The following is a 17782-nucleotide window of genomic DNA, read 5'->3' on the forward strand; positions in this document are numbered from 1 at the left end:
CATAGTAAATATTTTTGTTATTCTCCTCCAAGATATGTCAGAATATTGCCAAATTATGATAAATTATAATTACAGAATATAAAATAGCAACATGTGTACACTGTATCATGTGTGTTCTATCATCTCACTGGTGCTTGAACAAAATCAGTTTGGACATCTGCTTCCTGACTTTCTCTCCAGTGATGGCTTCCGTCTCCTTTTTCCCAAGATGAAAGAGTTTGATTCGACAATAACAAGAAGCTGCTATCTTCACGAGGTTGTGAATATGATTACCTTCCACTGCAGTTTCAAACTTGTGTGAGTGCAGTTCAGGAAATAAGTCCGTATGAACAGTATTGCTCATAACAGCCATGGATACTGCAGCTGAAATTCCGGATCCTCGAGGAAGATTCCCATTTGTCGTCTTCAGTCGTCGTTGAAAACGTTCCTCTGTTTCCAAGCATGTGGCAATGATGCTTGATGCTTTCTGGAGGCCCCTGACCCCGTGGTCTTTCATCCTCAAGAAATTATGGCAACTACCATCTGAAGTAGTAAGTGCTATCGCACAAGACATGCAGTCGATTCTCTTCTTCATCTTGCGACTACCTAGCCAGTGATGTAGCCAACAGCCGCCTCTTTGTATTGTGAAACTGTTTCGAAGTTTGGCGTGTCAGCGTAGTCATGGTCATCTTGTGATAGTTGTCTGTCGATGATGTCATATTTGCGTGCAATGTTGATTGTCGATTGTGTAATGTTCTGAACTGGAAGAATGTCAGTGTGATGATCTAAGAGGGAACAGTTTCCAGTACCATTTTTTACATGATGTCGCATTAGGAGGCGCTTGGAGGTCGACTGAAATTGACGAGGCGTAGGATTGTTGTTAAATCCTCCACATGAACGTACTGCTGCGAAGAAAAGTTCCAGATGGTCTTGACTGAATTTGTACGTCAGTAGATACTTCATGGGGGCATCCGCACTGTCTACAAGTTCTGAGAACAATTTTCTCATGCTTTCCATACTCGCCACAAAGCCGATGAAGGCAGTCCTCCTCGGCCCTTGATACATTGGAGTCCCAGCGCCAGCTTTCAAACCAAGAAGGAATTTACTTGTGCGTTGAAGGATACCCTGCCACCTGTCCTTGTTCGTCTTCCTCATGGGTGCCTTGAAAGCATTAGCAAGAGGGTTGCGACTGTTAAGAACATCAAATGCACTATCTACAAGCCTGAGAAATTCAACAGTTGTTTCACAACCTCTGAACCGAGGCAGTTTCAGCTCGCTATTACAATATTCAAGGGCATCTTCAACGCCGGCACTGAAAACTTGGGCAGCAAGATTAACTCTCATCTTCTGCTTCTTCCACTGCATGTGGGCGTTTCTGAGCTTATTTCCAAGTCTCAGTCCTTCTGCGTCCTGAAGCTTGTTGAGTTCCTCGATGTACTGCCATCTTACAGTCTTTCCATCGTGGGTCTTGAACAGTCCTCCATCTGCAAATGAGTTACGAATGAGCTTCAGCATATGGCATACATCAAGAATTACATTAATTATCTGTGTACTATCAGCTGAATGGGGAAAGGACGGGTCCATGCCATTGACGTTCACATTTGCTCCCAAATGGCGCATCATTGTGAAGTGACAGGAAGGTCCATCACAGGTGAGTGAGACTGCACGAACACCTACATCATGCAGCTTGTGAAGACACTGCTGGATCAAATTTTCCCACTCTTCTCCACTCATTCCATTGATGAGGAAGTAGCCAAGGGTGATCTTCCATGATTCGTCCACTGATACTGCCATTAACACTAATGCATCTTTGGCTACTGGTGTTGTGTCATCAGACTTGCCAGTCCCAATGTCGACATATCCATGGAATTGTCCATTTGCATATTCGACATGCTTTCGTACGGCCATTTCATCCAACATCACAGCGCGCACAGTCTCTTTTCCTTTAGCTTGATTGTCCTTAGCCCGTGCGTCAAGAGCAGCAAATGTTGGTTTGGTGAAGCCTGGTTGGCCATCTACACCACTATACCATGCTCTAATTTGACGAGGATGTGGCAAAGCCAGTTCGAATGTCTCTCCAACATATTAACATGTTAATCGTTTTTCTCTTCTTTGCCCGTGCTCATCCCGGTTCGTACATCCATACGCTGTACAGGACGGCATCTTTCCTCACAGCAACTTGCTGTCTAAAGTCAATTTGAATCGAATGTTTTGTTGAAATTTCGATGAAATTATTTTATAAAATATAGCAGGCATTGTCTTTTGATAAAGACAATGAACGGGCGCAGATTTTCTGGGGGAACCAATATGGCGACGAATCTACTTCCGGTGACCTCACAGAATGGACCGATTAGCGTTGATTTTTTGTCGAGCCTCCAATCCAGTTAGTATAGAGATCAGTGGCACTGCACTGCACCACTGCACTGCACCACTGCACTGCACTGCACCACTGCACTGCACTGCACCACTGCACTGCACATGTGGTCAAAGTAACGAATTTTTGTTCCAACTAAATCGATTATTAGCCCCTTTCTTTAACCTAGTTGCGTCCATGGTTGTAACGAACTTGTCCCATTAAAGTGTTACTATTGCCAACCCATGGTTGTTTGTCCGTTCTCCTTTTAAATACTGAGCGTGAAGCAAGGAAGCAGCACGTCGGTACCATTTTTAAAAGGTCTTGGTGTCATGGTGTGACTTGGTCAGAGTTCGAGAGAGTGGACGCCCTAATCATGACACCACCAAGTGTGGTGAAGCGGGATTCGAACCGGCAATCGGACAATCCAAGCACGCACGCTATAACCCACAAACCACCACTCTAAACTACAACAACTGCACGACAACTAGAGGGATAAACCTGGGAAGACCAGAGTTGCGGGATTCCGGAGTTTATTATTTATTAATCCTCCCTCACCTGTTGTTCAAGGCTGGCATTGTTATTACCTCGCGCGTGCGCCAAGTGAAAAGCAAGCGGGGTTAAGCAATCGGGCGCGTACTTATGTGTCTGCATTTTGTTAAGAGCGTGCGTACACTTACGTCAAAAACCGTTCAATGGAGGAAATTTAAACTTCATCATTTACCAGATGTTACATGAGCATTTGATACAGCGCATATTGAGGGAACATCGAAAACCGTTCAACGGAGGAAGTTGAAACTTTACTACATGTTACATGACCATTTGATATAGCGCATATTGAGCCTACATCAAAAACCGTTCAACGGAGGAAATTAAAATTTTACCACATGTTACATGAGCATTTGATACAGCGCATATTGAGGGAACATTGAAAACCGTTCAACGGAGGAAATTTAAATTTTTTTACCACATGTTACATGAGCATTTGATACAGCGCATATTCAGCGTACATCAAAAACCGATCAATGGAGGAAATTTAAACTTTACCACATGTTGCATGAGCATTTGATACAACGCATATTGCGGGAACATCGAAAACCGTTCAACGGAGGAAGTTGAAACTTTACTACGTGTTACATGACCATTTGATATCGCGCATATTGAGCGTACATGGAAAACCGTTTAAAACCCACCTTTAGAGGCCATTTTTCCCCGCAAGCGGGGGTTAGCCTTTTTCGGGAACCGTGGTTGTTGTTGTTTTTTGGTCCCCTTTTTGAAGCAATGTTTTACGGCCGGATGCCCTTCCTGACGCCAACCCTTTTTGCCGCCTTTTACGACAAACAGGGAATTACCAGTGAACTGGTACTCAATTTGCCAACCTCGGAAGGATGACAGGCTGAGTCAACCCCCCTGGCGTTAATTCAGCGATCGACCGGGATTCGAACCCAGGATCCTAGGATCCTAAGCCGGCACCCGAGCCGCTAGCCCAACACCAGTGGAAAACCGTTTAACGAAGGAAATTCAAACTTTTCCACCCTTTTCAGCCTTTTCAGCATTTCCACCCTTTCCAGCCTTCATTGCTGCTCTACGTTCATTACCCATGTCTCGCTCCCATAAATCATAACACCTCTCACACATGCAGCATACACCTTTCCCTTCAGCTTCAACGACACTCCCCTCCTCATCAGCACGCCACTCAGTTCCCGAAACTTCTTCCATACACATCTCACTCTAGCAACCGTTGCCGAGTCTGATCCACCTTCTCCATTCAGCATGTCTCCTAGGCAACAAAATGTTTTCACACCTTCCAGCTTCACGCCGTCTCCAAGATCCAACTCAACATTTCCTCCGCCTGCAGCTCCCTCTGTGCACACCTTACACTTGAATGTAGCTGCCACACTGGTTAGTGGTTAATGACCCTCTCAGACCACTACATTTTTGATGAACCCACTCAGCGCACATTGTACATTGAATTGAGTTCACTCCGACACCCTTCCTGCACACAGCACATGGCCACTTCCCAGTTCTTTCCACCTCACCACATGCTTTACCACTTGCCATCACCTTTGTTTTTCCGATATTCACCTTCAGACCTTTCGTCTCCATACATTGCTTCCACTTGTTCATCTTCTCCTTCAGTCCATCCATACTTTCTGCAATCAACACCAGATCATCTGCATACAACAACTCCCACGGTAAACCCTCCTTTACGTTCCGAGCCAGCACCTCCATCACAGCTACAAATAGTAGTGGACTTAGTATCGACCCCTGATGCACTCCCACCTTCACCTCAAACTCACCACTGTTCCCATCCTTCATCCTTACAGCTATGCGCGCTCTCTCGTACATTGCCATCACTACTCTCATCAACCATTCCTCCACTCCTAACTTCCTCAATGCCCATGTCACTACTTCACGTGGAACCCTATCGAATGCTTTCTCCAGATCAACAAACCCAAGAAACAACTTCTTCCTCTACTCCATGTACTTCTCCTGCAACTGCCTCACAAGAAAAAGCGCGTCTGTCGTTCCTCTTCCTGGCATAAATCCAAACTGCATTTCGTCAATTCTCACTTTCTTCCTTATCCTCCTCTCCAACACCCTTTCCAATACCTTCATTCCATGCTCCAATAACTTTATCGCTCGATACGAGCCACAGTCCAGAGGGTCACCTTTCCCCTTGTATAAAGGGACGAGGGTACGCAGTTCCTAATCCACTGGAATGCAGCCTTCTTTCACCACCAGATTGCAGATCTCTGTCATTCTCTTCACACCCCAATTTCCCGCTGCCTTCAACATATCTCCCACAACTCCCGACGGCCCTTCCGCTTTTCTACTCTTCATTGCTTTAATCGCTTCCTCAACTTCCTTCTCGGTTATCTTCTCTGCCGGTCCTAAAACTTGGTTACCCTCTATGTTGCCATCCCATTCATTCTCTGCATTCAACAGTATTTCCATATATCTCTTCCATCTTCCTTTAATTCCATCTGGGTCCACAACGATTTGTCCCACTTTATCCTTCAAGCAACTCACCCCCATCACATCACACCTCTCTTTCGCTATCTGCTTTGCAATCCTGAATACCGCTCTCTGACCCTCTTCCAAATCCAAGCGTTCTCCGAACATTTTCCGACCTGCCTCCTGCGCCTTTGCTACCTCTTTCTTTGCAGCCTTCTTGGCTGCCTTATAACTTTCATGCTCTTTCTTTTCTGCCCCCGTACCCTTCGCCTTCTGCCACTCCTTGAACTTCTTCCTCTTCTCGTCAATCTTCTTTCCAACTTCATCATCCCACCACCATGTTTCCGAGTGCCTCGGTGGTCCTTTTGTCCATCCACATACCTCACCAACGGCTCCCAACAGACTTTCTTTCATTGACATCCGACCACTTTCAAGCTCAACCACATCACCCTCTACCATACTCAGCCTCTCTTTTAATGCCTCTCTCACTGTCACCTCTTTCAACCTCCACACCTTCATTCTCGGTTGGTACTTCACCGCCGAGCGCTCCTCGCACCTTTCAACCTTATGTCGCAGACAACCAAGTGGTGCTGTGAAACAGCCTCCTCCCCCGGGTGCTGTGAAAGTGGTGCTGTGAAACAGCCTCCTCTCTTTTAATGCCTCTCTCACTGTCACCTCTTTCAACCTCCACACCTTCATTCTCGGTTGGTACTTCACCGCCGAGCGCTCCTCGCACCTTTCAACCTTATGTCGCAGACAACCAAGTGGTGCTGTGAAACAGCCTCCTCCCCCGGGATCACCTTTGTGTCCCGGAAGTGCCCCCTATCTCGCCTACGCACCATCAGGTAGTCAACGGTTGTCGTCGACCCACCTGACGTGTATGTAACAAGCTTATTATCCTCTTTCTGGAACTGAGTATTACAAATCAACAAATCAGCTCCATCAGCGCATGTTGAGGGAATATCGAAAACCATTCAACAGAGGAAATTGAAACTTTACCACATGTTGCATGAGCATTTGTATACAGCGCATATTGAGGGAACATCGAAAACTGTTCAACGGAGGAAATTGAAACTTTACTACATGTTACATGAGCATTTGATATGGCGCATATTGAGGGTACATCGAAAACCGTTTAAAGAAGGAAATTCAAACTTTACCATTTACCAGATGTTACATGACCATTTGATATAATGCATATTGAGCCTACATCAAAAACCGTTCAATGGAGGAAATTGAAACTTTACCACATGTTACATGACCATTTGATATTGCGCACATTGAGGGTACATCGAAAACCGTTAAACCGAGGAAATTGAAACTTTACCACATGTTACATGACCATTTTATATAGCGCATATTCAGCGTACATGGAAAACCGTTCAATAGAGGAAATTGAAACGACCACATGTTGCATGAGCATTTGTATACAGCGCATATTGAGGGGACATCGAAAACCGTTCAACGGAAGAAATTTAAACTTTACTACATGTTACATGAGCATTTGATGTGGTGCATATTGAGGGTACATCAAAAACCGTTCAACAGAGGAAATTGAAACTTTACTACACGTTACATGACCATTTGATATAGCGCATATTGAGCGTACATCAAAAACCGTTTGAAGAAGGAAATTCAAACTTTACCATTTACCAGATGTTACATGACCATTTGATATGGCGCATATTGAGCCTACATCAAAAACTGTTTAACAGAGGAAATTGATACTTTACCACATGTTACATGACTATTTGATATCGCGCATATTGAGCCTACATCGAAAACCTTTCAACCGAGTTAATTGAAACTTTTCCACATGTTACTTGACCATTTGATATAGCGCATATTGCGTGTACATAAAAAAAAACGTTTAAAGGAGGAAATTGAAATTTTACCACGTTACATGACCATTTGATCTAGTGCATATTGAGGGTACATCGAAAACCGTTCAATGGAGGAAATTGAAACCTTACCACATGTTACATGACCATTTGATATAACGCATATTGAGCCTACATTGAAAACCGTTTGACGAAGTTAATTGAAACTTTACCACATGTTACATGACCATTTGATATTGCGCATATTGAGCGTACATTGAAAGCCATTCAACTGATGATATTGAAACTTTACCACATGTTACATGACCATTTGATATTGCGCATATTGAGCGTACATTGAAAGCCATTCAACTGATGATATTGAAACTTTACCACATGTTACATGACCATTTGATATTGCGCATATTGAGCGTACATTGAAAGCCATTCAACTGATGATATTGAAACTTTGCCACATGTTACATGACCATTTGATATGGCGCATATTGAGCCTACATCAAAAACTGTTTAACAGAGGAAATTGATACTTTACCACATGTTACATGACTATTTGATATCGCGCATATTGAGCCTACATCGAAAACCTTTCAACGGAGTTAATTGAAACTTTTCCACATGTTACTTGACCATTTGATATAGCGCATATTGCGTGTACATCAAAAAAAACGTTTAAAGGAGGAAATTAAAATTTTACCACGTTACATGACCATTTGATCTAGTGCATATTGAGGGTACATCGAAAACCGTTCAATGGAGGAAATTGAAACCTTACCACATGTTACATGACCATTTGATATTGCGCATATTGAGCGTACATTGAAAGCCATTCAACTGATGATATTGAAACTTTACCACATGTTACATGACCATTTGATATTGCGCATATTGAGCGTACATTGAAAGCCATTCAACTGATGATATTGAAACTTTACCACATGTTACATGACCATTTGATATTGCGCATATTGAGCGTACATTGAAAGCCATTCAACTGATGATATTGAAACTTTACCACATGTTACATGACCATTTGATATTGCGCATATTGAGTGTACATTGAAAGCCATTCAACTGATGATATTGAAACTTTACCACATGTTACATGACCATTTGATATTGCGCATATTGAGTGTACATTGAAAGCCATTCAATTGATGATATTGAAACTTTACCACATGTTACATGACCATTTGATATTGCGCATATTGAGTGTACATTGAAAGCCATTCAACTGATGATATTGAAACTTTACCACATGTTACATGACCATTTGATATTGCGCATATTGAGCGTACATTGAAAGCCATTCAACTGATGATATTGAAACTTTACCACATGTTACATGACCATTTGATATTGCGCATATTGAGTGTACATTGAAAGCCATTCAACTGATGATATTGAAACTTTGCCACATGTTACATGACCATTTGATATAGCGCATATTGCGTGTACATCAAAAAAAAAAGTTCAACGGAGAAAATTGAAATTTTACCACATGTTACATGACCATTTGATATAGTGATTATTGAGTGTGCATCGAAAACTGTGTGAATTAGAATCATTGTAATCGCCTCAGCCTTTATTGTGCTCGGGTGGTGAAAAAGTGAAGAAGAAGTACAATTTCACTCAATCTCCCAATTTATACTTTAGGGATTCATTCTGGCGTCTTTACCAGCCGCGGGGATTCTTCTTCCTCTTTTTAACTTCAATAAAACCGAAGCTCCACAAGTCGTCCAATGGGATGTTTTTGTTATTTTATTGTTGCCAAACCTCAGGAATTTTTCAAGATATCAGATTGAAACTTATACATCTTATTTATATGTGAAGGTAGTATATGTATATAAAATGTGGTCAAAAGACAAGGTCAATGCCATCCAAAACATGTAAAATACCTATTTGGCGGCAATTAGAAAATGTATCAACCAAATTTGTTATTCACAACATTCCATGATGTAAAATACTTGATTGGTGACATTTTCAGAATTGCCAAATTGTTGTTGCCATGGTAGCTATATTAATTAGCATTTCCTAAGTGTCGGGCTCTGCACGACGTCTTTGTTGTTTGTGTTTTTTGCGTTTTTAAAGGGGCTGTATATGATATTGCGGATAAACATCCGTTGACGAATCACGTTGAGTTCTCGCGGCCGCGGTTTTCCAAACGCGCACATGGATTCCGGGATAGTTGTGCAAAGTGTTTGTGCATCCACGATCCACGTACACGGTCAAGGTGGTCCGGGGTGGTCCTAGGTGATCCAGGGTGGTCCGAGGTGCTCCGGTGTGGTCCGGGGTGGTCCGGTGTGATCCAGGGTGGTCCGAGGTGGTCCTGGGTGGTCCTGGGTGGTCCGAGGTGATCCGGGGTGGTCCGCGTCCTGAGAGCGCCGCGAAGCGAACGTTTGGTTTCTATGTGTGTATAAAGTGCGGTGCGTTGTTATGCGGTGCTCTTTAATGTGGTGTGGTCCCATGTGGTGTGGTCCCATGTGGTGTGGTCCCATGTGGTGTGAAGCGTTGCAGTGTGATGCGGTGTGGTGGTGTGAAGCGTTGCAGTGTGGTGGTGTGTGATGCGGTGTGGTGGTGTGTGATGCGGTGTGGTGGTGTGAAGCGTTGCAGTGTGATGCGGTGTGGTGGTGTGAAGCGTTGCAGTGTGATGCGGTGTGGTGGTGTGTGATGCGGTGTACTGGTGTGTGATGCGGTGTGGTTGTGTGAAGCGTTGCAGTGTGATGCGGTGTGGTGGTGTGTGATGCGGTGTAGTGGTGTGTGATGCGGTGTGGTGGTGTGTGATGCGGTGTGGTGGTGTGTGATGCGGTGTGGTGGTGTGAAGCGTTGCAGTGTGATGCGGTGTGGTGGTGTGTGATGCGGTGTGGTGGTGTGCGGGAGGAAAAGGCTGTGTGGTTGACGGACTCTTCACTTTGAATAAAATGTGGATGAACGGATCGGTTTGTCAGCACAGACGATATTATAACACGTATTAAATTGTCCTACAGTGCAGTGTAATATAATAGCGGTTGAGGGGATTAAGAATGCAGTGTGTGGTTGTGTGATGGATTTAAGAGTGTGGTTGTGTTGAGGCTTTGGAGTGTGGTTGTGTGGTGGATTTAAGAGTGTGGTTGTGTTGAGGATTTGGAGTGTGTTTGTGTGGTGGATTTAAGAGTTCAGAGTGTGGTGGATTTTAGAATGTGGTTTTGTGGTGGATGTGGTGGAGTTGGATGTTGTGTGGTGGAGTGTAGAGTGGGGTTGATTTAAGAATGTGGTTGTGTGACGGATTAAAAGCGCGAAGTGTGGTTGTGTGGTGGATTTAAGAGTGTGGTTGTGTGGTGGATTTAAGAATGTGGTTGTGTGACAGATTAAAACCGTGAAGTGTGGTTGTGTGGTGGATTTATGTGTGGTTTGTGGTGGATTAAGAATGTGGTTGTGTGGTGGATTTAAGAGTGCAGAGTGGGGTTGATTTAAGAATGTGGTTGTGTGACAGATTAAAAGCACGATGTATGGTGGTTTAAGAATGTGGTTGTGTGATGGATTTAAGAGTGCAGAGTGGGGTTGATTTAAGAATGTGGTTGTGTGATGGATTTAAGAGTGCAGAGTGGGGTTGATTTAAGAATGTGGTTGTGTGATGGATTTAAGAGTGCAGAGTGGGGTTGATTTAAGAATGTGGTTGTGTGACAGATTAAAAGCACGATGTATGGTGGTTTAAGAATGTGGTTGTGTGATGGATTTAAGAGTGCAGAGCGTGGTTGTGTGGTGGATTTAAGAATGTGGTTGTGTGGTGGATTTAAGAGTGTGGTTGTGTGGTGGATTTAAGAGTGCAGAGTGTGGTTGTGTGGTAGATTAAGAATGTGGATGTGTTGTGGATTTAAGAGTGCAAAGTGTGGTGGATTTAAGAGTGTGGTTGTGTGGTGGATTAAGAGCGCACAGTGTGGTTGTGTGGTGGATTTAAGAATGTGGTTATGTGGTGGATTAAGAGCGCACAGTGTGGTTGTGTGGTGGATTTAAGAATGCAGAGGGTGGTGGATTTAAGAATGTGGTTGTGTGACGGATTAAGAGTGCACAGTGTGGGTATGTGGTTGATGTAAGAATGTGGTTGTGTGGTGGATTTAAGAATGTGGTTGTGTGACGGATTTAGAGTGCACAGTGTGGTTGTGTGGTTGATGTAAGAATGTGGTTGTGTGGTGGATTTAATAATGTGGTTGTGTGACGGATTTAGAGTGCACAGTGTGGTTGTGTGGTTGATGTAAGAATGTGGTTGTGTGGTGGATTTAAGAATGTGGTTGTGTGACGGATTAAGAGTGCACAGTGTGGTTGTGTGGTTAATGTAAGAATGTGGTTGTGTGGTGGATTTAAGAATGTGGTTGTGTGACGGATTTAGAGTGCACAGTGTGGTTGTGTAGTGGATTAAGAATGTGGTTGTGTGACGGATTAAGTGTACAGTGTGGTTGTGTGGTGGATTTAAGAATGTGGTTGTGTGACGGATTAAGAGTGCACAGTGTGGTTGTGTGGTTGATGTAAGAATGTGGTTGTGTGGTGGATTTAAGAATGTGGTTGTGTGACGGATTAAGTGTACAGTGTGGTTGTGTGGTGGATTTAAGAATGTGGTTGTGTGACAGATAAAGAGTGCACAGTGTGGTTGTGTGGTGGATTTAAGAATGTGGTTGTGTGACGGATTTAGAGTGCACAGTGTGGTTGTGTAGTGGATTAAGAATGTGGTTGTGTGACGGATTAAGTGTACAGTGTGGTTGTGTGGTGGATTTAAGAATGTGATTGTGTGACGGATAAAGAGTGCACAGTGTGGTTGTGTGGTGGATTTAAGAGTGCAGAGTGCAGAATGTGGTTGTGAGAGCAGATGTTCATTGTTGTTGTTATTGTTGTTGTTGTGCTTGATCCGAACACGCGGCTTCGCTGCAGCAGTGCGCGCGTTCGCGGCCTCTCCGGCCTGAACTGGTTGCAACCGGTTCGGGAGTTTGGCGCTCAAGAGAATCATCGCTCGGTCTGTCCACGCAACTCGAACGCGTCCGACGCTGCAGACACGGTCCACAAGGCTCCGATACGTGGCCCCACGACCCTTTATTATTCCCAACGTTGTGGTAGAAGGTCGGAGTTCTGTCGCCTTACGGGATTGTGTTTACCATTGGCGTTCGCTGCCCGGGCTGCTGCTGGATGAAGCGGAGCCCTTGGTGTGGCGCATCATAGGTCGCCTCAAACCTCAAGGCACGTGGAGGACGCGGCAAAGAACGAGGGGACGACGACGAGGTGGCGGTGGTGGTGGTTGCAGCGGTTGCGGTAGTGAAAGTTCGGTCTGGCTCGCTGTTCGGGTTTATTCGACGGACCGCTTGAGGTGAGTGAGGCCTTCACGTGAGTGAGCTAACAACTACCACAACAACCAGCGTGTGATGCGTGCCCTTACCCTGAGTGGTCGCGCCTTTGAAGACCCTCTTATTGGGGTCGCGCCTCAAACGACCCTCTTAATAGGGTCGGGCCTCTAACGACCCTCTTATTAGGGTCACGCCTTTGAAGACCCTCTTATTAGGGTCGGGCCTCTAACGACCCTCTTAATAGGGTCGGGCCTCTAACGACCCTCTTAATAGGGTCGGGCCTCTAACGACCCTCTTAATAGGGTCGGGCTTCTAACGACCCTCTTAATAGGGTCGGGCCTCTAACGACCCTCTTATTATATTAATATTAGGGTCGCACCTCAACAACCCTCTTATTAGGGTCACACCTCAACAACCCTCTTATTAGGGTCGCACCTCCAACAACCCTCTTATTAGGGTCGCACCTCCAACAACCCTCTTATTAGGGTCGCACCTCTAACAACCCTCTTAGTAGGGTCGCACCTCCAACAACCCTCTTATTAGGGTCGCACCTCCAACAACCCTCTTATTAGGGTCGCACCTCTAACAACCCTCTTATTTAGGGTCACACCTCTAACAACCCTCTTATTTAGGGTCACACCTCTAACAACCCTCTTATTTAGGGTCACACCTCTAACAACCCTCTTATTTAGGGTCACACCTCCAACAACCCTCTTATTTAGGGTCACACCTCTAACAACCCTCTTATTTAGGGTCACACCTCTAACAACCCTCTTATTTAGGGTCACACCTCCAACAACCCTCTTATTAGAGTCGCACCTCTAACAACCCTCTTATTAGGGTCGCACCTCTAACAACCCTCTTATTAGGGTCGCACCTCAAACGACCCTCTTATTAGAGTCGCACTTCTAACGACCCTCTTATTACATTAGGGTCGCACCTCTAACGACCCTATTAGGGTCGCACCTCTAACGACCCTCTTATTAGGGTCGCACCTGTAACGACCCTCTTATTAGAGTCGCACCTCTAACGACCCTCTTATTAGAGTCGCACTTATAACGACCCTCTTATTAGGGTCGTCATATCCAACCCCTGTCGGCCCGGCACACAACACGCGGGAAGTGAAAAAGACAAACCTCAGATTAACCACGAAGAAACCGCCACGTTCAAAAGTTTGAATGATATTTGAACATTTGATGTTGTAAATACTAAATGAACCCCGATAGGAAGTGGTTGTATCGTCTTGGATGAGAAATATAAGGATTTTCATTGTGAAGGTTTCGGAGTTTAGGACAAGAAAATCATTTTGGAGCAAATTTGAGGCGGATGGGGAAGACGTGCTGTGCATGCATGGATTGGCTCATGGGGATGAGCATGCATGGATTGGCTCATGAGTATGAGGGGTGCATAGATTGGCTCACGGGGATGAGGCGTGCATGGATTGGCTCACGGGGGTGAGGGGTGCATAGATTGGCTCACGGGGATGAGGCGTGCATGGATTGGCTCACGGGGATGAGGCGTGCATGGATTGGCTCACGGGGATGAGCGTGCATGGATTGGCTCACGGGGATGAGGCGTGCATGGATTGGCTCACGGGGATGAGCGTGCATGGATTGGCTCATGAGGATGAGCTTGCATGGATTGGCTTATGGGGATGAGCTTGCATGGATTGGCTCATGAGTATGAGCTTGCATGGATTGGCTCATGGGGATGAGCATGCATGGATTGGCTCATGGGGATGAGCTTGCATGGATTGGCTCATGGGGATGAGCGTGCATGGATTGGCTCATGGGGATGAGCATGCATGGATTGGCTTATGGGGATGAGCTTGCATGGATTGGCTCATGAGTATGAGGGGTGCATAGATTGGCTCACTGGGATGAGCGTGCATGGATTGGCTCACGGGGATGAGCGTGCATGGATTGGCTCATGGGGATGAGCATGCATGGATTGGCTTATGGGGATGAGCTTGCATGGATTGGCTCATGAGTATGAGGGGTGCATAGATTGGCTCACTGGGATGAGCGTGCATGGATTGGCTCACGGGGATGAGCGTGCATGGATTGGCTCATGAGGATGAGTGGTGCATCGATTGGCTCATGGGGATGAGGCGTGCATGGATTGGCTCACGGGGATGAGCGTGCATGGATTGGCTCACAGGGATGAGCATGCATGGATTGGCTTATGGGGATGAGCTTGCATGGATTGGCTCATGAGTATGAGGGGTGCATATATTGGCTCACGGGGATGAGGCGTGCATGGATTGGCTCGGGGATGAGCGTGCATGGATTGGCTCACGGGGATGAGCGTGCATGGATTGGCTCACGGGGATGAGCGTACATGGATTGGCTCACGGGGATGAGCGTGCATGGATTGGCTCACGGGGATGAGCGTGCATGGATTGGCTCACGGGGATGAGCGTGCATGGATTGGTTCACGGGGATGAGGAGTGCATGGATTGGTTCACGGGGATTAGGCGTGCATGGATTGGCTCACGAGGATGAGGCGTGTATGGATTGGTTCACGGGGATGAGCGTGCATGCTGTCTTGAGGAAGTTGAGCGTGTGCGTGCATCCATGCATGGAGATGCGTGTTATTCGTGCGTGCTGGCTTGGACGTGCGTGCATGCTAGCTTGGACATGCGTGCATGAGGATGCATGCGTGCTGGCTTGGACGTGCGTGCATGAGGATGCGTGCGTGCTGGCTTGGACGTGCGTGCATGAGGATGCGTGCGTGCTGCCTTGGACGTGCGTGCATGAGGATGCGTGCGTGCTGGCTTGGACGTGCGTGCATGAGGATGCGTGCGTGCTGGCTTGGACGTGCGTGCATGAGGATGCATACGTGCTGGCTTGGACGTGCGTGCATGAGGATGCGTGCGTGCTGGCTTGGACATGCGTGCATGAGGATGCGTGCGTGCTGGCTTGGACATGCGTGCATGAGGATGTGTGCGTGTTGGCTTGGACTTGCGTGCTGGCTTGGACGTGCGTGCATGAGGATGCCTGCGTACATGAGGATGCGTGCATGCTGGCTTGGACATGCGTGCGTGCTGGCTTGGACGTGCGTGCGTGCTGGCTTGGACGTGCGTGCGTGTTGGCTTGGACATGCGTGCGTGCTGGCTTGGACGTGCGTGCGTGCTGGCTTGGACGTGCATACATGAGGATGCGTGCATACTGACTTGGACGTGCGTGCATGAGGATGCGTGCGTGCTGGCTTGGACATGCGTGCATGAGGATGCGTGCGTGCTGGCGTGGACATGCGTGCATGAGGATGCGTGCGTGCTGGCTTGGACGTGCGTGCATGAGGATGCATACGTGCTGGCTTGGACGTGCGTGCATGAGGATGCGTGCGTGCTGGCTTGGACATGCGTGCGTGCTGGCTTGGACGTGCGTGCGTGCTGGCTTGGACATGCGTGCGTGCTGGCTTGGACATGCGTGCGTGCTGGCTTGGACGTGCGTGCGTGCTGGCTTGGACGTGCGTGCTGGCTTGGACGTGCGTGCATGAGGATGCATGCATGCTGGCTTGGACGTGCGTGCATGAGGATGCGTGCGTGCTGGCTTGCATGCCTGGAGTCATACATGGTGGGTGGCTTGCATGCCTGGAGTCGTACATGGTGGGCGGCTTGCATGCCTGGAATCATACATGGTGGGTGGCTTGCATGCCTGGAGTCGTACATGGTGGGCGGCTTGCATGCCTGGAATCATACATGGTGGGTGGCTTGCATGCCTGGAATCATACATGGTGGGTGGCTTGCATGCCTGGAGTCGTACATGGTGGGCGGCTTGCATGCCTGGAGTCGTACATGGTGGGTGGCTTGCATGCCTGGAGTTGTACATGGTGGGCGGCTTGCATGCCTGGAGTCGTACATGGTGGGTGGCTTGCATGCCTGGAGTCGTACATGGTGGGTGGCTTGCATGCCTGGAGTCGTACATGGTGGGTGGCTTGCATGCCTGGAGTCGTGCATGGTGGGTGGCTTGCATGCCTGGAGTCGTACATGGTGGGTGGCTTGCATGCCTGGAGTCGTACATGGTGGGTGGCTTGCATGCCTGGAGTCGTACATGGTGGATGGCTTGCATGCCTGGAGTCGTACATGGTGGGCGGCCTGCATGCCTGGAGTTGTACATGGTGGGCGGCTTGCATGCCTGGAGTTGTACATGGTGGGCGGCTTGCATGCCTGCAGTTATACATGGTGGGTGGCTTGCATGCCTGGAGTCGTACATGGTGGGTGGCTTGCATGCCTGGAGTCGTACATGGTGGGCGGCTTGCATGCCTGGAGTTGTACATGGTGGGTGGCTTGCATGCCTGGAGTCGTACATGATGGGTGGCTTGCATGCCTGGAGTCGTACATGATGGGTGGCTTGCATGCCTGGAGTTGTACATGGTGGGTGGCTTGCATGCCTGGAGTTATACATGGTGGGTGGCTTGCATGCCTGGTGTTATACATGGTGGGTGGCTTGCATGCCTGGAGTCGTACATGATGGGTGGCTTGCATGCCTGGAGTTGTACATGGTGGGCGGCTTGCATGCCTGGAGTTGTACATGGTGGGTGGCTTGCATGCCTGGAGTTGTACATGGTGGGTGGCTTGCATGCCTGGAGTTGTACATGGTGGGTGGCTTGCATGCCTGGAGTTGTACATGGTGGGCGGCTTGCATGCCTGGAGTCGTACATGGTGGATGGCTTGCATGCCTGGAGTTGTACATGGGGGGTGGCTTGCATGCCTGGAGTTGTACATGGTGGGTGGCTTGCATGCCTGGAGTCGTACATGGTGGATGGCTTGCATGCCTGGAGTTGTACATGGGGGGTGGCTTGCATGCCTGGAGTTGTACATGGTGGGTGGCTTGCATGCCTGGAATTGTACATGGTGGGTGGCTTGCATGCCTGGAGTTGTACATGATGGGTGGCTTGCATGCCTGGAGTTGTACATGATGGGTGGCTTGCATGCCTGGAGTTGTACATGGTGGGTGGCTTGCATGCCTGGAGTTGTACATGGTGGGTGGCTTGCATGCCTGGAGTTGTACATGGTGGGTGGCTTGCATGCCTGGAGTTGTACATGGTGGGTGGCTTGCATGCCTGGAGTTGTACATGGTGGGTGGCTTGCATGCCTGGAGTTGTACATGGTGGGTGGCTTGCATGCCTGGAGTTGTACATGGTGGGTGGCTTGCATGCCTGGAGTTGTACATGGTGGGTGGCTTGCATGCCTGGAGTTTTACATGGTGGGCGGCTTGCATGCCTGGAGTTGTACATGGTGGGTGGCTTGCATGCCTGGAGTTGTACATGGTGGGCGGCTTGCATGCCTGGAGTCATATGTGCCCTTTTCTCTTTTCTTGCTCATGCTCCCTCGCCACGTG

At 47.6% G+C, this 17782-nt stretch overlaps 1 protein-coding gene across 1 annotated transcript in view; it reads left to right on the plus strand.

Annotated features, from left to right (window-relative positions):
- Positions 1-12023: 12023 nt before the first annotated feature.
- Positions 12024-17782, plus strand: part of XPO1 (exportin 1) — a 108904-nt gene continuing 103145 nt past the window's right edge. Inside the window, exon 1 of the mRNA XM_068128363.2 lies at positions 12024-12460. The gene's annotated coding sequence lies outside the window, so the exon portion shown is untranslated. The remainder of the gene's footprint in view (positions 12461-17782) is intronic.

The sequence above is a fragment of the Myxine glutinosa genome, chromosome 9 (genome assembly GCF_964187855.1).
Source record: "Myxine glutinosa chromosome 9, kmMyxGlut1.1, whole genome shotgun sequence".
NCBI classification, from domain to species: Eukaryota; Metazoa; Chordata; class Myxini; order Myxiniformes; family Myxinidae; genus Myxine; species Myxine glutinosa.